Raw genomic sequence first — 12,435 nt, forward strand, 5'->3', positions numbered from 1 at the left:
GCCAAGAAGTGCAAAGCCATGCTTATTGGCACATGGCATCGGCTTAGGGGAAAAGACCAGTTACAAGTATTAATGAATGGAAACCCCCTTGAAGTAGTCCCGGCTTTTAAATACCTTGGTGTAATTGTTGACAGCGAACTGAAATGGGATTTTCATGTTATTCATGTTCTGAGTAAACTAAAGCGTGCGCTTGTAATAATGCGTCAGGTCCAACCTTTTGTCACACAATCTGCACTTGTCACCTTGTATAACACCATATTTTTACCACACTTAACTTATGCCTGTACTGTCTGGGATGGTGCCATTTCGGTACAATATGATAAGATGCAAAGAATGCAGAACCGCGTAGGAAAATTGATCTTGAAAGCCCCGTACAGAACACCATCGCGGGAAGTCCTCTCTCGTCTGGGATGGAAGTCCGTGAGAAGTCTACATCGTCAACATAAAGCCATGATAGTGTATAGGGCCTTGGACAATTCTTTACCACCATATATGCGAGGGGTGTTCATCCGGTATAGAGACGCAGCCTCCAGATCCACCAGACAGAGCACTTTGGACAACCTCATCATACCGAGGCCCCAACTGGAAGTGTACAGGCGGTCACTGAGGTACTCGGGGGCGACTGTGTGGAACTCCTTGCCACCACATGTACGAGCAGCCCAGTCATTGGGAACATTTAGAAGTATGATAAGGAACTTGGACTGATAACGGACTGATGATTTACTATTTATTTTTGTATTATATTTTGATTTGCACTTTGTTTTGATTTTGTATTATATTTTGGTTTGATTTGTAATCCGTGACCCCGCCCTCACCCTCGACCTTGTTGAAAAGCGGTCATTTGTAACCGAACAAGCTTTCGAGTTTAAATAAAGGCTTACTACTACTACTACTCTAATGTCTGTATAGTTAGATGGCTGCTGACTGATGAAGTAGTGAGGACTCCTGTCTGAACCTGACAAGACAGATTGGACCAGACTGGGTGATTTGGGGACAGAGATGAGAGCTCAGCAAACCAAATGACTTGAAGTTGAAGACAGAGTGAAGAGTTTGTACAGGTGAGACAATGCTTTACAACTTTTTTTTTCTATATGTTAAGAACTGAGTGGCAATAACATACTGCAAAAATTGAATGGACTTTTAACACTGTGTACATATGTATCTAATATTCATAGGCACAGTTTAATTTTGGGTGCATCACACTAATTATGCATTATATTAGTTAGGTGTGTCCTGACGTTCCTGTCCTGACTGGGAGAAACCTGTGATGATGGACAACTTCTGTCCACACCAGGCCAGATGACTTGAAGACAAAATGAAGAGTTTGTACAGGTGAGACAACTTGCCTTACGACTTACCCTTTTATTTCTGATTTGTTGAGAACCCTGAGACATAACACACAACTAGTAATATTTGAATGTGTAAAACACCTTTCCACTTTCTACATCTATTCTTTCTGCCATGAAGCAGCTGCTCCAAGCACTTAATTAATTTGATGAGATTTTTCTGCCAAAAAACTTCATATGATTTCTTATCATCATACTGTAACTCTCTCAGACTTAACACTTCATAATAATAACACAAAACCAGATTAAAACAGCTTTTCATATTGAGCATTCATCAACATTTCTAGGCAAAGAGGCAAAGTAACCGATCACATGCACGCTTATATCATCTTTACTTAGTCACTTATTGCCTTGTTTTCGTGTCATTTTTTATCAGGTGTGTCCTGAGGGTCAGCGATGTTCCTGTCCTGACTAGGAGAAACCTGTGATGACCGGCGACTTCTGTCCAGACCTCTGCAAACCAGTTGACCTGAAGACACAGAGTGAAGAGTTTGTACAGGTGAGACAATACTTAACTAATTACATATATTTCTCTGAGGCATTTCACAATTCTCGGGCATAGCACAATTAGTAACTGCATACCACAATTAGTAACTGCATACCTAAACCCATGACATATGCCATTTGCATGTTGGCATCCTTGCAATGTTGTTTGGCCACATAACATTTGATGATGCCACGATGGCAATGTTTTCTTCATTTTGCAGCACAGATTTTGCAATCTATGGAAAGTTTTAGGTGGTTTGGAAAGAAAAGGGGTATGTGACATGGTTTTTTTTGTAATAAGTCTGGAATCGGTTCTTGTCTTTTAGGTTTTTTTGGACTTGAACCTAAACAGTTTTACAAGTCTGGAACCGCTCCAGCAAACCGGTACACAGTATTAATTAATCACAATAGATGACAACTTTCCAGACCCTAGGATTTTGTACAATCTATTCGAGCAAATCTACCGTCCAATTGTGCTCATTCTATCACTATCTTTAGTGGCCATTCATTGTTGTGATTCAACATTAACAAATCCGTTAATATCGGTAGGTGTGTCCCGAGGGTCAGCTGTCCTGACTGGGAGAAACCTGTGATGACCGGCGACTTCTGTCCAAACAAGACCAGATGACAGCTCCACAAACCAGTTGACAGCTCCGCAAACCAGTTGACAGCGCAAACCAGTTGACCTGAAGACTGGAAAGAAGGACCAGACTTTGACTAGTAAAGCAGTGAAAGAAGACACAGTTGTGAGTATAGTTTATTTGTGCAACACAACCAAGTACACACACTTGCATACATTTCTATCCTTACCCTCCAACTCTGCTTTGCACAGTTTCCTTTCCCAACACTTGTAACTTGTGACCTTCACTGTCAAACTTCCACGGTGGTTAAATTTCGGACATGTTCGTTCTGAAGTAATTTGAACCAAATTCATATTCCACTTGCGGTCATTTACAGTTAACCTGCAAGTATAAACCATTTTCTGAAAAGTACATTGTATTCCGTCATTGGTGTGGACATGCAACAAAGCTATACATGTAATTGCAAATTTAAAAATTTGAGCATCCAGTTTACTTTGTTGATGGATCAACATAACTAAATTGGTTTCCCAAGATTTGTGTTTGAGGGATTTTTTGTAGGCCTAGACTTGCTAATTGACAAAATTCTCGCGTTCAGACTATTTTGAATTAAATGTTTTACGGTTAGCCCGAAATTGCCTCGAGTAACCTGGTACTTTGCTGAACATGCCTAGCCACAGAAAATAATACCAGACCACCAGATTTTGGACCTGTTTGTTCTGACGTAATTTGAACCAAATTCATATTCCACTTGCAGTCATTTACAGTAAACCTGCAGATATAAACCATTTTCTGGAAAGTACACATATTCTGTCATTTAGCTGTGGACATGCAACAAAGCTATACATTGTGTAATTGATTTTTTTTTTAATTTAAACATTTGAGTGTCCAGTTTACTTTGTTGATAATGATAGATCAAAATGACTAAAATGGTTTCCAAAGATTTGTGTTTGAGGTTTTTTTTGTAGGGTTGCCAATTGACAAAATTGTTGCATCCAGACTGTTTTGAAATGTTTCACAATTAGCCCAAAATTGCCTCAAGTAACCTGGTACTTTGCTGAACATACCTAGCCACAGAAAAAAATACCAGACCACCAGGTTCATTTCTCTTTACACCTTCTCACTTCTGCTTTGCACAGTTTCCTTTCCCAACCCTTGTAACTTGTGACCTTCACTGTCAAACTTCCACGGTGGTTAAATTTCGGACATGTTTGTTCTGATGTAATTTGAACCAAATTCATATTCCACTCGCGGTCATTTACAGTAAACCTGCAAAATTGAATTATAAACCATTTTCTGGAAAGTAGACGTATTCCGTCATGTAGATGTGGACATGCAACAAAGCTATACATGTAATTACAAATTTAAACATTTGAGCGTCCAGTTTACTTTGTTGATGGATCAAAATGACTAAAATTGTTTCCCAAGATTTGTGTTTGAGGGATTTTTATAGGGTTGCTAATTGACAAAATTCTTGCGTCCAGACTGTTTCAAATGTTTTACGGTTAGACCAAAATTGCCTCGAGTAACCTGGTACTTTGCTGAACGTGCCTAGCCACAGAAAATAATACCAGACCACCAGATTTTGGACCTGTTTGTTCTGACGTAATTTGAACCAAATTCATATTCCACTTGCAGTCATTTACAGTAAACCTGCAAAATATAAACCATTTCCTGAAAAGTACACATATTCCGTCATGTAGGTGTGGACATGCAACAAAGCTATAATTGCAAATTTAACATTTGAGCGTCCAGTTTACTTTGTTGATGGATCAAAATGACTAAAATGGTTTCCCAAGATTTGTGTTCGAGGGATTTTTATAGGGTTGCTAATTGACAAAATTCTTGCGTCCAGACTGTTTTGAAATGTTTTACGGTTAGCCCCAAATTGTCCCAAGTACTTTGCTGAACGTGCCTAGCCACAGAAAATGATACTAGTACCAGACCACCACGCTCATTTTCTCTTTTACACCTTTTCACTTATCTTTCTCAATTTAAAATTCTTCACTTTATCACCCCCATCAAACTCCTTTCCAGCCATGCCCGGAAATTTGTGCTATATCCTGTACCCTTTTTGGCCGCATCCAGTGGCGGAAATCGCTTGAAAGTTGTGTCTCAATACCCTGTACGGCAATAGCCTACACATGTATACTCTGGCAAATATTCCTGGCCACCTCTCTGCGGACTGGCATCATACAAGTTGCGCCCAGTCTTGAGAACACTTTGGCCATCTGGAACAATCCAGACCGATGCTCACAATCCAACAACTGGCCGAAGTGTTCTCAAGACTGGGCGAGATTTTTACGATGCCACTCCACAGAGAGGTGGTCAGGAATATTGACCAGAGTTTAGGCTAAATGAGATTGTGTATTGTTGCTGTACAGGGTATTGAGACACGACTTTCAAGCGATGTCCGCTACTGGAGGCGGCCAAAAGGGGTACAGGGTATAGCACAAATTTTTTAATTTCCGGGTATGGCTGGAAGGGTGTTTGATGGACTCCTTTTCTGATGCTCACGACTTCCCTCTTCACCCTTTCTCCACATTGGAACTACTCCCCAAACACTCGCTCAAATTTGCACGGTATGTCACACTTTTCTAGCCCTTTTTTCTGACGCCTTGCACCTTTCCACTCAACTTTTCCTTACCTTACTTCAGTGTTTCATCTTCTGCTTGGTTGCTTTTAATTGCACCCTTTTTGTGCTCCTCTTCCAAAAGCTTTGGACCCCAAAATTGTTATTTTTGGCCAAAATCCTGCCCGCCCAAAAACACTTAAGATGATTGGGACCCTCAAGTAGATAATTAATTGGATTAAAATTTTCCCGCCAAAAAACTTAGTATATGGGGGATTCTGACCTCTGGGGGATTCTGACCTCTACTCCCTTTCTCTGAACACTTAGCCACCACACTCTTACTAGCTACTTTGAACCAAGTCACACTGTTCCAATGCTTTCGACTTTTACACTCAACTTCTCCAAACACTTTGTGACACTCTTGCTATGTCAGACCAACCTCCCGAAACACTTAGTTACTCGAGTGAGATTTTTCTGCCAGAATGATTGTCCCTCTACTGGTCAGTCAATTGCACAAGAATGCTGGTGCTTCGAAACACCGTGTCTCCGCAAAGACATCCCCAGGGGAGCAAACTTCTGTGCATTGACTGACCAGTAGAGTGACAATCATCATTCTGGCAGAAAAATCTCACTTGAGTAACTAAGTGTTTCGGGAAGTTGGTCTGACATAGCAAGAGTGTCACAAAGTGTTTGGAGAAGTTGAGTGTAAAAGTCCAAAGCATTGGAACAGTGTGACTTGGTTCAAAGTAGCTAGTAGGAGTGTGGTGGCTAAGTGTTCAGAGAAAGGGAGTAGAGGTCAAAGGTCAGAATCCCCATATACTAAGTTTTTTGGCGGGAAAATTTAATCCAATTAATTATCTAACAAAGGGTCCCACTCAGCCCAAGTTTTTGGGCAAGTCTTCAGGTCAAAAGCAACAATTTCAGGGCAATTTGACTTTCAACTACACGAAATGAACAATTTAAGTGGGCATCCAGGCTAGAAAGGCTTAGGAAAAGTTGAGTGAAAAGGTCCAGAGTGAAAAGGTCCAGAGCAACAGAAGAGGAGCACGAAAAAGGGTGATGTACCATGCAAATAAAAGCAGTGCAAGTTTAAATCAAGCAGAGTCACAAGGCAAGGGAAGAGGAGCATGAAAAAAGGGTGACGTAGTACGGTACCATGCAGTTAGAAGCAGAGTTCAAGGATGAAAGGCGAGGGAAGAGGAGCACGAAAAAGGGTGACATACCGTGCAATTAAAAAACAGTGCAAGTTTAAATCAAGTAGAGTCACAGGGTGAAAGACCAAGGCTAGGAAAAGTTGAGTGGAAAGGTCCAAAGCAAGGGAAGAGGAGCATGAAAAAAGGGTGACATACCATGCAGTTAAAAGCAGAGTTCAAGGATAAAAGGCCAAGTCAAGGAAAAGTTGAGTGAAGAGGTCCAAAGAAACAGAAGAGGACATCTTTGGTGTGGTTGAAAAGTACAAGGTACAGCTCGAAAGGAGTTTGATGGGGGTGATAAAGTGAAGCGTTTCACATTAAGAAAGTTAAGTGAGAAGGTGTTAAAGAGTAATTAGCGTGGTGGTCTGGTATTTTTTTCTGCGTAAGGCATGTTCAGCAAAGTATCAGGTTACCTGAGGCAATTTGGGGCTAACTGTGAAACATTTCAAAGTCGAATGCAAGAATTTTGTCAATTAGCAACTCTAGAAATTCCTCAAACTAAAATCTTGGGAACCATACCAGTCATTTTAATTCATCAAAATATTGGACGTTCCTTGATTGTAATCTAAATTTGCAATAGCTTTCTTATATGTTCACATCTCAATGACGGAATAGATGTACTTTCCCGAAAATGGTTTATATTCTACTAGAGAGTAAGTATAGTATACAAAAAAATGGATTTCTTTCTCTTATGAGATACCTATATAAAAATGGCCTAAAGGCGCAGGTTTACTGTAAATGACCTCAACGGAAATACGCATTAATTTTGGTTCAAATTACGTCAGTACAAACATGACCCAAATTAACCACCATGGAAGTTTGACAATGAAGGTCACAAGTTACAAGTGTTGGGAAAGAAAGCAGAGTTGGAGGGTAAGGATAGAAATGTATGCATGTATGCAAGTGTGTGTACTTGGTTGTGTTACACAAATAAACTATACTCACAACTACCCCAGCCTGTGTCTTCTCTCACTGCTTTACTGGTGCAAGTCTGGTCCTTCTTTTCAGTCTTTAGGGCAACCGGAGCTGTCATCTGGTCTGGTCTGGTCTGGACAGAAGTCACCCGTCATCACAGGTTTCTCCCAGTCAGGACAGCTGACCCTCGGGACACACCTACCGATATGAATGGATTTGTTAATGTTGAATCACAACAATGAATGACCACTAAAGATAGTGATAGAATTAGCATGATTGGATGATTGATTTACTTGAACAGATTTACAAAATCCTGCTCTAGAAAGTTGTCATCTATTATGATATGCCTGAGAATTGTGAAATGCGTCAGAAATATAACATGTAAATTTTGAAGTGTTGTCTCACCTGTACAAACTCTTCACTCTGTGTCTTCAGGTCAACTGGTTTGCAGGGGTCTGGACAGAAGTCGCTGGTCATCACAGGTTTCTCCCAGTCAGGACAGGAACATCAAGACTACTGCTGACCCTCAGGACATACCTGATAAAAAGGACATGAAAATAAGGCAATAAGTGACAAAGTTAAGGTGATATAAACGTGCATGTGATCAGTTACTTTGCTTCTTCCTAGAAATGTTGATGAATGCTCAATAGAATTTATATAAAGCTGTTTTTAGTGAGGGCCTGCAAGGGGGGGTCCCGACAACGCTCTACGCTGAATTCAGAAACGTCTCGATTATGCTTTACGATAAATTGCAAGTGGCTACAACGCATTACGTAGAATTAAAACGCCGAATACGCTCTACGCAAAAATATTAAAGCGGTCCATCTACGCTCTACTTAGAATTAAAACGGCCGATCACGCTCTACGGAAAAGGGCTTGCAGTCCCCCTTTAATCTGGTTGTGTGTTATTTTTATGAAGTGTAAATTCTGAGACAGAGAAAGTTCTTGTAATCAGAGAAAGAATCTTGCAAAGCATTGTCTCACCTCCAAATGCTGGTTTCTTGCTCTTGATCTTCAAATCTTGAAGTCTGGTCTGGTCCAATCCAGTCAAATCAGGTTCAGACAGGAGTCCCCACTACAGCATCAGTCAGCAGACACTTAACTATACAAACATTACAAGTTATATATACACTTGTCTCAAATAACACCAAGTAAATGGTGGGCAAAAATTCATAATTTTCTCATCTGATATTCCTCTTGGGTCTTCAGATCACCAAGTTTGATCCAGTCTGGCCTTAATTGTGATGTCAGATAGGAGTCATCACTACTGCATCAGTCAGCAGCCACCTAACTAAAGAACATTGTAATTGTTATACACTTGTCTCATGTAACACCAAGTAAATGTAGGTAAAATGCAGAATTAAGATTTTTCTCACCTGATATTCCTCTTGGGTCTTCAAATCATCTGGTCTGGTCCAAACTGTCTTGTCAGGTTCAGACAGGAGTCCTCACTACTGCATCAGTCAGCAGCCACCTAACTATACAGACATTACATGTTAGACACTTGTCTCAAATAATACCAAGTAAATGTAGGTTAAATGCACAATGCAGAATTTTCTCACCTAATATTCCTCTTGGGTCTTCAAATCACCAGGTCTGGTCCAAACTGTCTTGTCAGGTTCAGACAGGAGTCCCCACTACTGCATCAGTCAGCAGACACCTAACTATACAGATATTAGAACACACATGTCTCAAATACTAGTACTAGTAATATACCAAGTAAATGTAGGTTAAATGCACAATGCAGAATTTTCTCACCTGATATTCCTCTTGGGTCTTCAAATCATCTGGTCTGGTCCAATCTGTCTTGTCAGGTTCAGACAGGAGTCCTCACTACTGCATCAGTCAGCAGCCACCTAACTATACAGACATTACAAGTTACACACATGTCTCAAACACCAAGTAAATGGTAGGTAAAAGGCAGAATTTAGATTTTTGTCACCTGATATTCTTCTGGGGTCTTCAATTCATCTGGTCTGGTCCAGTCTGGTCTTGTCAGGTTCAAACAAAAGTCTTCACTTACAACTACATCAGTCAGCAGCCACCTAACTAAAATTACAATATCATCAGTTATATACACTTTAGTCTAAGTATTTGTCTTCAATAACATAATGCTATGATATTGGTCGGGAAAAACACAATCTCTATCAAAGTTTAAATACAGTGTTTGAAGTTAAATGCTCTGCCACATTACAAAATAATGTAAAAATTTGTTAAAACTTATATTACAGTACTAGTATCAGGGTAGCCTCCCCAAAGTGCGGCAAAATGTTCTCTCCCAGCAGACATACTCCCCTGGCATGTTAGCTCTATTTGGCCGATTTCTACCCTTTCCAGCCGCCTCCCGAAGCCTGGTAGAGGCTAAGCTACTCCCAGCTCAGCCCCAGTATACTGCTTTCCAAATTATTTACTATAGGGTATTACATCCCGATTTTTGGCGACGCCTCAGGGGGAGCCGTTTGTATAGTACTGCGATTGAGTTGAAAATATTCTAAGAATTCCACGAATGCTAGTTAACTAACTTGGTGGGTACGTAGGGTGTGACTACATCCAGAAATGAGATTTTTGGCCCCCTAGTGGCTTCCCTTGGTATTGCAGCGGAAGTTCGGGTCTTGATAGCCTACCTAAAGCCCGGACTAAGAGACTTAGCAATTCGTTCCTTCATTGCGCTCTTTCACAAGACAATTCAGCAGTAGTGTTTTAGTATCTAGCTAAATCCTACGTGATAACCGCATATTGTGTACAGATTTTAATTGTGTAATCGTTTTCGAATATGTCTTAATAGTGTGTTTGCCTATGATGTTTCATGTGTACAATGAAGAGTGTCACAAATCATTGTTTTTAATGCTCTATGTACTTGTGTAATAAGGACGAAATTCGGGTATTTGCCCGCTAGAGCCTTACGTATAAAATTTGAATTTTGATAACTCGCGACCTGGACATGCTAGGAAATGCTAGAATAGCTTCATCTCTCAAGTTAAGGCATGTTTATTGTCAAATCCTTCAAATTATCAGTACCACCATCAACAATAACAAAAACAGGCACCATGATTATCACACATCAAAACACGTCTCCGAGGCGTGTTTTAAACGCCACTTTATTGTTCCAGATAATTTCGCTAAAATTCGTGAAAATTTCCTGATTTCCGGGCCGAGTGGCGTCCATTTTGCCGTCGGCATTGTCTCTAAAAACTTGTGAATCGAGTAACCAAAATTCTGACCATTTCGCACAACGCCACCGAGAGAATCGCTGTGATTGGTGGAACATCGGGCACCCCGCTAGCGTTTAAAGTCGTGTAAAACAACGCTCATTGTCCGGTGTACAGAAAGTACGAAATGAAACGAAATGGAAGGAAAGGGAACGAAATATGTATGAAGGAATGGTCTGATTTGTTTGTAAACCAAAGCCCTCGGCTCAGAAAATAAAATCAAAAGCCGATACGTTTACGAACTAACCGTAGAAAATTCCCTACCATACCGCGACATATTAAAATGAAGCATGTGGCGGCCGCAAAATTCGGCAACGCGACGGATCGAAAAATGTCTAGCGGTACTAGTATTTCCCATTAAAATATGATTTATTTTCCCTGCTGTCGGTTTTCCAGTCCCAAGACGTCTTTAAAAGCAGAAATTTGACCACAAAACCGGACGGGGGAAGGCGTGTAGCTATCTACGTCAAGCACATGGCGGCCTTCTGTCGGCAACGCGACGGAAAAATTGCTATTCAATTTTAGCGATATTTACCATGATAATAACGTATGTCGTTTATTTTTCCTCCGATGTGAAATTCTAGATCCCATAACCTCTAAAAAAGCAGAAATTTGCCCATTATTTTAATACCTTTTTCCTCCAACCCCTCACAACGTTGTATAATGCTGAGGTCACATTTCCAAACCGGGGCCCGGCCGGGCAGCCTTATGGAACGAAAAGTACGATATAAAAGACAAGGAAACACAGAAAGGTTTTTGATAATAATCAGGGGCACTATTTCTGTATATTCTTGATATGAATTGTTAGTTTTTCGTTCATACAAACAGCCCGGTCGGGCCCCGGTTTGGAAATGTGACCTAGGCATAAGTGACAAATGCGAGACACAAACCCACACAGGAAAACGCGGCAAAATTGACTTTTAAAAGCCTTAAATCAGGAATAATGGCTTAAAAGTTGCATATAACAACACCATTTCTTACGGATTAAAACTTGCATAATATGACATGTTCTTACTAGTTGCTAAGGGAATAATGTCGGTCAGATAATTTGCTCCTTACCTCTACCATGTGCTCGACGGACCACATTATTCTTCACAACTGTCTCGTCTTTTCCAGGCCAGGAAACCCGTATTTTCTCCTCAAAACCAAACGAAAAATAGCGCCAAATCTACAGCAAACTTCTTATCATCATAGCGCAAAGTTTATATACTATTTTAGTGCCAAAATCTTTAAAAAAAGGACCGTGAAAAATTGCACAGAAATGACATCCCTGAACATTCGCCATTTTGAAGGAACCCGGCCAAGCCAAACGTGCTACCCATCCAGGTGTTCAAAATGGCTGCCTTATTACTATGTCTAATTACGAAGACAATCCAGTCACTAGCCTCTACCAGGCTTCGGGAGGAGGCTGGAAAGAGTAGAAATCGACAAATAAAGAGATAACATGCCGAGGGATTTGGTCCGTCAGAAAGTACAGTTTAATTTGCGTGCGGCAAACGGTACTCTCTAGCAGACCAACTCCCCCGGCATGTTATCTCTCTTTTTGTCATAATTAATTTCTACTCATTCTACTCTCCTCCCGAAGCCTGGCAGAGGCTAATCCAGTTACCACAATCATCCATCTAGGGAAGTCTCGCGTAGAGGTGTAGGTCACCACAGGCGGGTCACAATAGGCGGTCACCACAGGCGGACTGTACCATTTCATGTGCGGGGAGGGGCATTATCTGAAATTCAATGCCGTGTCCTGTTACACACATTTTTGCATACCCGCTGCCCCTCTATTACATTACAAAGCAAAGAGACATAATTTCTTTTCCAAGTATTTTTGGGAGCATTTTGTAATTACGTAATTATGATCAGGATTACAATGGGGCATTTGCAATGTGTGAAGCTATCCTTGTCTAGCTATCCTGAACACAATCTACAATTCCCAATCATTAGTTTTTGATGAATGTGCTTGATTAGGCTAAAGAGCACTGCCTCTTGTCAGAATGGGAGACGGTCACGAGAGGCGGAAGATTAAAGCTTTCTCCTAACGTGGAAAAGGACATTTCTGATGACTTTCTGGACTTTTCTAGCTATCTTGCACACAGTCTACAATTCCCTATTATTAGTTTTAATGAATGTGCTTAATTA

This window comes from Branchiostoma belcheri, unplaced genomic scaffold, assembly GCF_001625305.1.
Source record: "Branchiostoma belcheri isolate BF01 breed outbred unplaced genomic scaffold, Haploidv18h27 scaffold2, whole genome shotgun sequence".
In the NCBI taxonomy this organism is placed as follows: domain Eukaryota; kingdom Metazoa; phylum Chordata; class Leptocardii; order Amphioxiformes; family Branchiostomatidae; genus Branchiostoma; species Branchiostoma belcheri.